Here is an 8243-nt window from a genome sequence, read left to right as displayed (position 1 = left end):
ATGGAAGAAGCATCTCCATCCCTACCATTGGAGCAAACAATTTTGAGCTGAAACCTCAGCTAGTTTCTCTGATGCAGTAGAACTGCAAGTTCTATGGACTTCCATCTGAAGATCCTTTTCAGTTCTTAACTGAATTCTTGCAGATCTGTGATACTGTTAAGACTAATGGAGTGGATCCTGAGGTCTACAGGCTCATGCTTTTCCCTTTTGCTGTAAGAGACAGAGCTAGAGTGTGGTTGGACTCTCAACCTAAAGATAGCCTGAACTCTTGGGATAAGCTGGTCACGGCTTTCTTAGCCAAGTTCTTTCCTCCTCAAAAGTTGAGCAAGCTTAGAGTGGATATTCAAACCTTCAAATAGAAAGAAGGTGAATCCCTCTATGAAGCTTGGGAAAGATACAAGCAGCTGACCAAAAAGTGTCCTTCTGACATGCTTTCAGAATGGACCATCCTGGATATATTCTATGATGGTTTATCTGAGCTATCAAAGATGTCATTGGATACTTCTGCAGGTGGATCCATTTACCTAAAGAAAATGCCGACAGAAGCTCAAGAACTCATTGACATGGTTGCTAATAACCAGTTCATGTACACTTCTGAGAGGAACCCTGTGAGTACTGGGACGCCTATGAAGAAGGGAGTTCTTGAAATTGATACTCTGAATGCCATATTGGCTCAGAACAAAATATTGACTCAGCAAGTCAATATGATTTCTCAGAGTCTGAATGGAATGCAAGCTTCATCCAACAGTACTCAAGAGGCATCTTCTGCAGAAGAAGCTTATGATCCTGAGAACCCTGCAATAGCAGAGGTGAATTACTTAGGTGAACCTTATGGAAACACCTATAACTCATCATGGAGAAATCATCCAAATTTCTCATGGAAGGATCAACAAAAGCCTCAACAAGGCTTTAACAATGGTGGAAGATACAGGTTTAACAATAGTAAACCTTTTCCATCATTCACTCAACAACAGACAGAGAATTCTGAGCAGAATCCATCTAGCTTGGCAAACTTAGTCTCTGATCTATCTAAGGCCACTGTGAGTTTCATGAATGAAACAAGGTCCTCCATTAGAAATTTGGAGGCACAAGTGGGCCAGCTGAGTAAAAAGATCACTGAAATCCCTCCCAGTACTCTCCCAAGCAATACAGAAGAAAATCCAAAGAGAGAGTGCAAGGCCATTGATATTACCAAAATGGCCAAACCCAAAGAAGGAGAGGAGGACGTGAATCTCAGTGAGGAAGACCTCCTGGGACGTCCAGTGATCAATAAGGAGTTTCCCTCTGAGGAACCAAAGGAATCTGAGACTCATCTAGAGACCATAGAGATTCCATTGAACCTCCTTATGCCATTCATGAGCTCTGATGAGTATTCCTCTTCTGAAGAGAATGAGGATGTTACTGAAGAGCAAACTGCCAAGTTTCTTGGTGCAATCATGAAGCTGAATGCCAAATTATTTGGTATTGAGACTTGGGAAGATGAACCTCCCTTGTTCACCAATGAACTAAGTGATCTGGATCAACTGACATTGCCTCAGAAGAGACAGGATCCTGGAAAGTTCATAATACCTTGTACCATAGGCACCATGATCTTTAAGGCTCTGTGTGACCTTGGTTCAGGGATAAACCTCATGTCCCTCTCTGTAATAGAGAAACTGGGAATCTATGGGGTGCAAGCTGCTAAAATCTCATTAGAGATGGTAGATAATTCAAGAAAACAGGCTTATGGACAAGTAGAGGACGTATTAGTAAAGGTTGAAGGCCTTTACATCCCTACTGATTTTATAGTCTTAGATACTGGAAAGGAAGAGGATGAATCCATCATCCTAGGCAGACCTTTCCTAGCCACAGCAAGAGCTGTGATTGATGTGGACAGAGGAGAATTGATCGTTCAATTGAATAAGGACAACCTTGTGTTTACAACTCAAGGATCTCTCTCTGCATCCATGGAGAGGAAGCAGAAAAAGCTTCTCTCAAAGCAAAGTCAAACAAAGCCCCCACAGTCAAACTCTAAGTTTGGTGTTGGGAGGCCACAACCAAACTCTAAGTTTGGTGTTGAACTCCCATATCCAAACTCTAAGTTTGGTGTTGGAGAGTCTCAACAATGCTCTGAACATCTGTGAGGCTCCATGAGAGCCCACTGTCAAACTATTGACATTAAAGAAGCGCTTGTTGGGACGCAACCCAATTTTTATTTATCTGACTATATTTTTCTTAGTTATATGTCTTTATAGGTTCATGATCATGTGGAGTCACAAAATAAATAGAAAAATTGAAAACGGAATCAAAAACAACAGAAGAAAAATCACACCCTGGAGGAAGCATCTGCCTGGCGTTCAACGCCAGAACAGAGCATGGTTCTGGCACTGAACGCCCAAAATGGGCAGTATCTGGGCGCTGAACGCCCAAAATGGGCATCATCTGGGCGCTGAACGCCAAAATTGCACCCTGGAGAGGAGCTGGCGCTGAACGCCCAGAACAAGCATGGTTCTGGCGTTCAACGCCAGAAATGGGCAACAAATGGGCGTTGAACGCCTAAAATGGGCACCAACCTGGCGCTGAACGCCCAGAGTTGTGTGCAAGGGCATTTTACATGCCTAATTTGGTGCAAGGTTGTAAATCCTTGAACACCTCAGGATCTGTGGACCCCACAGGATCACCACCTACCTCCACTCACTTCTTCTCACTCCTCTTTCACACAATCCCATAAACACTCTTCCCCAAAACTCTTCACCAATCACCTCAATCTCTCTTCCCCATCACCTCTTCACCACTCACATCCATCCACTCTTCCCAATAAACCTAGCTCATAAACTCCACCTACCTTCAAAATTTAAAATCAATTTCCCACCCAAACCCACCCAAAATGGCCGAACCTTCACCCCCCTCCCATCCTTATATATAACCCTCCATTCTTCCTCATTTTCACACAACACAACCCTCTCTTCTCTTCTTGGCCGAAACACACCTCCCCTTCCTCTCCATATTTTCTTTTTCTTCTTCATATATTCTTTCTTCTCTTGCTCGAGGGCGAGCAACATTCTAAGTTTGGTGTGGTAAAAGCATAAGCTTTTTGTTTTTTCATTATCATTGATCGCACCTAAGACCGGAGAATCCTCTAAAAAAGGGAAAGGGAAGACAAAAACTTCCACCTCCGAGTCATGGGAGATGGAAAGGTTCATCTTCAAAGCCCATCAAGACCACTTCTATGATGTTGTGGCCAAGAAGAAGGTGATCCCCGAGGTCCCTTTCAAACTCAAAAGAAATGAGTATCCGGAGATCCGACATAAAATTCAAAGAAGAGGATGGGAAGTTCTAACAAATCCCATCCAACAAGTCGTCATCCTAATGGTTCAAGAGTTCTATGCCAATGCATGGATCACCAAGAACCATGATCAAAGTAAGAACTCGGATCCAAAGAACTATGTTACAATGGTTCGGGGGAAATACTTGGATTTTAGCCTGGAAAATGTGAGGTTGGCATTTAACTTGCCTATGATGCAAGGAGATGAACGCCCCTACACTAGAAGGGTCAACTTTAATCAAAGGTTGGACCAAGTCCTCATGGACATATGTGTGGAAGGAGCTCAATGGAAGATTGACTCCAAAGGCAAGCCGGTTCAACTAAGAAGATTGGACCTCAAGCCTGTGGCTAGAGGATGGTTGGAATTCATCCAATGCTCCATCATCCCCACTAGCAACCGATCTGAAGTTACTGTGGATCGGGCCATCATGATTGGAGAAATAGAAGTTCATGAAGTCATCTCTAATGAACTCTACAAAATAGCCGAAAAGTCATCCCCCATGGCAAGGCTAGCTTTTCCTCATCTTATTTGCCATCTAAGTTACTCAGCTGGAGCTTTCATAGAAGGAGACATTCCTATTAAGGAAGAGAAGCCCATCACTAAGAAAAAGATGGAGCAAGCAAGAGAGCCCATTCATGGAGCTCAAGAGGCGTATGAAGCTCATCACCATGAGATCCCGGAGATGCCTCAAATGCATTTTCCTCCACAAAACTATTGGGAGCAAATCAACACCTCCCTAGGAGAATTGAGTTCCAATATGGGACAACTAAGGGTGGAACATCAAGAGCACTCCATCATCCTTCATGAAATAAGAGAAGATCAAAAAGCAATGAGGGAGGAGCAACAAAGACAAGGAAGAGACATAGAAGAGCTCAAGGACATCATTGGTTCCTCAAGAAGGAAACACCACCATCACTAAGGTGGATTCATTCCTTGTTCTTATTTCCTTTGTTTTTCGTTTTCTACGTTATGTGCTTATCTATGTTTGTGTCTTCATTACATGATCATTGGTAGTTAGTAACTATGTCTTAAAGTTATGAATGTCCTATGAATCCATCACCTCTCTTAAATAAAAAATGTTTTAATTCAAAAGAACAAGAAGTACATGAGTTTCGAATTTATCCTTGAACTTAGTTTAATTATATTGATGTGGTGACAATGCTTCTTGTTTTCTGAATGAATGCTTGAACAGTGCATATGTCTTTTGAAGTTGTTGTTTAAGAATGTTAAATATGTTGGCTCTTGAAAGAATGATGACTAGGAGACATGTTATTTGATAATCTGAAAAATCATAAAAATGATTCTTGAAGCAAGAAAAAGCAGCAAAGAACAAAGCTTGCAGAAAAAAAAAAGAAAAAAAAATAGGCGAAAAAAAATATAGAAAGAAAAGGAAAAAGCAAGCAGAAAAAGCCAAAGCTCTTAAAACCAAGAGGCAGGAGAAAAAAGCCAATAACCCTTAAAACCAAAAGGCAAGGGCAAAAAAAGAGGATCCCAAGGCTTTGAGCATCAATGGATAGGAGGGCCTACAGGAATAAAATCCTGGTCTAAGCGGCTAAACCAAGCTGTCCCTAACCATGTGCTTGTGGCGTGTAGGTGTCAAGTGAAAACTTGAGACTGAGCGGTTAAAGTCAAGGTCCAAAGCAAAAAAAGAGTGTGCTTAAGAATCCTGGACACCTCTAGATGGGGACTTTAGCAAAGCTGAGTCACAATCTGAAAAGGTTCACCCAATTATGTGTCTGTGGCATTTATGTATCCGGTGGTAATACTAGAAAACAAAGTGCTTAGGGCCACGGCCAAGACTCATAAAGAAGCTGTGTTCAAGAATCATCATACTGAACTAGGAGAATCAATAACACTATCTGAACTCTGAGTTCCTATAGAAGCCAATCATTCTGAACTTCAATGGATAAAGTGAGATGCCAAAACTATTCAAGAGGCAAAAAGCTACAAGTCCCGCTCATCTAATTGAAGCTATGTTTCATTGATAGTTTGGAATTTATAGTATATTCTCTTTTTTTTATCCTATTTGATTTTCAGTTGCTTGAGGACAAGCAACAATTTAAGTTTGGTGTTGTGATGAGCGGATAATTTATATGCTTTTTGGCATTGTTTTTAGTATGTTTTTAGTAGAATCTAGTTACTTTTAGGGTTGTTTTCATTAGTTTTTATGTTAAATTCACATTTCTGGACTTTACTATGAGTTTGTGTGTTTTTTCTGTGATTTCAGGTATTTTCTGGCTGAAATTGAGGGACTTGAGCAAAAATCAGATTCAGAGGTTGAAGAAGGACTGCTGATGCTGTTGGATTCTGACCTCCCTGCACTCAAAATGGATTTTCTAGAGCTACAGAACTTGAAATGGCGCGCTTCCAATTGTGTTGGAAAGTAGACATCTAGGGCTTTCCAGAAATGTATAATGGTCCATACTTTGCCCAAGTTTAGATGACGAAAACTGGCGTTCAACGCCAGCTCTCTGCCCAATTCTGGCGTCCAGCGCCAGAAACAAGCTACAAAGTGGAGTTCAACGCCCAAACTGGCACAAAAGCTGGCGTTCAACTCCAGGAATGACCTCTACACGTGTAACACTCAAGCTCAGCCCAAGCACACACCAAGTGGGCCCTGGAAGTGGATTTATGCATCAATTACTTACTTCTGTAAATCCTAGTAGCTAGTTTATTATAAATAGGACTTTCTACTATTGTATTAGACATCTTTGGATCCTAGATTGTATTCTGATCCTGTGATCACGTTTTGGGGGCTGGCCTCTCGGCCATGCCTAGACCTTTCACTTATGTATTTTCAACGGTAGAGTTTTTGCACTCCATAGATTAAGGTGTGGAGCTCTGCTGTTCCTCAAAGATTAATGCAAAGTACTACTGTTTTCTATTCAATTCAACTTATTCCGCTTCTAAGATATTCATTCGCACTTCAACCTGAATGTGATGAACGTGACAATCATCATCATTCCCTATGAACGCGTGCCTCACAACCACTTCCGTTCTACATTAGATTGAATGAGTATCTCTTAGATCTCTTAATCAGAATCTTCATGGTGTAAGCTAGAATGATGGCGGCATTCGAGAGATTCCGGAAAGTCTAAACCTTGTCTGTGGTATTCCGAGTAGGATTCAATGATTGAATGACTGTGACGAGCTTCAAACTTGCGAGTGCTGGGCGTAGTGACAGACGCAAAAGGATAGTAAATCCTATTCCAGTACGATCGAGAACCTCCAAGATGATTAGCCATGCAGTGACAGCGCATCGGACCATTTTCACAGAGAGGAATAGGATGCAACCAACGACAAGGGTGATGCCTCCAGACGATTAGCCGTGCTGTGACAGAGCATTTGGATCATTTTCCCGAGAGAGATCGAAAGTAGCCATTGGCACCGGTGACATCCTTACATAAAGCCAGCCATAGAAAGGAGTAAGACTGATTGGATAAAGACAGCGGGAAAGCAGAGGTTCAGAGGAACGATTGCATCTCCATACGCTTATCTGAAATTCTCACCAATGATCTACATAAGTATTTCTATCCTTGTTTTCTTCTCTATTTTCGAAAACTACATAATCAATTATTATTCGCCTGACTGAGATTTACAAGGTGACCATAGCTTGCTTCATACCAATAATCTCCGTGGGATTCGACCCTTACTCACGTAAGGTATTACTTGGACGACCCAGTGCACTTGCTGGTTAGTTGTGCGAAGTTGTGAACCATGGTATTGGCATCATGTTTTTGGCGCCATTACCAGGGAAAGAAAGAGCAATGAATTTTACATAATCAAAGTATAATCACAATTTCTGTGCACCAAAGGGACTAGTAAATGTGGTAACTTGCGAGTGAAGCAAGGGAAAAATGAATGATCAATGAGGATCAAAGATGATTATGTGAGATGCGGAGGATGGCGGTAGAAGTGCTAGTTGTGCCATGGGCCGAAGGGCCGTAATTGTTAATGAATTGGCTGGTTATGGATTTAACCGTGAGCCGGATGGCTAGATTATTGCCGTGTTACGGCGGAGCCATGATTATGGCTAAGTATAAATGCATATATGCTGTTGAATGAATTGTGAATGTTTGCACTTCCACCATCGGAGATGAGGGTTTCCCTGGGAGGAAGCAATGGCTAGCCACCATGTGCTCCAGGTTGAGACTCGAAGCTCCTTTGACCCTATGTCGTAAGTGTGGCCGGGTACTGTGAAAGGCCAGGATGAGCTCGCCCCTGTAAATATTCACCAGTGAGGGTGATGGATATGGATCATGATTATGATCAAGTTTATGATGAGTATAACTCGAGTTGGGGATGCGCGACAGAGGGACAGTCCAATAGTTAGCTACCAGGACTTGTCGGGTTGACTCTATAACCGACAGATGATATCATCAGCCACTAGGGACAGGCATTCATCATATGCATACTATATGAATTGTTTGAGATTGCCTATTTGACTGCATATTACTTGCTAATTGTCTAAATGCCTTATCTGTTCCTATTTGTAAATCTCTTGTCTGATATAACTGTGTTTGCTATATTATACTCCTGCTGGTGGTTGGGAGGTTTGAAGGAATTGGAAAGGGAAGTATTAGTTAGACTGAAGGATCCTTAGTCAGTTGCCACTTACGGTTTAGTTTGTTTATAAGCTTTGATATTATCTGGAGGAAGTTCTAGGATTGCCTTCGGCTTTCCTCTATTATTATTATGTATTATATATGTGGAAGCTGTTACCATGCTGGGGACCTCTGGTTCTCACCCATGCGGATTTTGTGGTTTTCAGATGCAGGGCGTGAGGTTTCTCGCTGAAGCATGCTGGAGGCTTCTGGATTAGCGAAGATTCTTGTTCTCGGGACTCTGTTTTGGTTTATATGTTTTGCTTAGATACTTTTATCTCCACTAAATAATACAAACTATGATGACTCCTCTTATAGGAGATTTTTGGAGAAT

At 41.8% G+C, this 8243-nt stretch overlaps 1 non-coding gene across 1 annotated transcript; it reads right to left on the bottom strand.

Moving 5' to 3' along the window:
• Window positions 1-326: 326 nt before the first annotated feature.
• LOC112767869 (small nucleolar RNA R71) lies at window positions 327-434 on the bottom strand. Its single transcript, XR_003185310.1, has one exon. It is a non-coding gene; the product is annotated as a small nucleolar RNA R71 (small nucleolar RNA).
• Window positions 435-8243: the final 7809 nt, after the last annotated feature.

Source organism: Arachis hypogaea, chromosome 17, assembly GCF_003086295.3.
Source record: "Arachis hypogaea cultivar Tifrunner chromosome 17, arahy.Tifrunner.gnm2.J5K5, whole genome shotgun sequence".
Classification (NCBI taxonomy): domain Eukaryota; kingdom Viridiplantae; phylum Streptophyta; class Magnoliopsida; order Fabales; family Fabaceae; genus Arachis; species Arachis hypogaea.
Note: the sequence above shows the minus strand (reverse complement) of the source record. Positions and strands in the feature narration are given on the sequence as shown.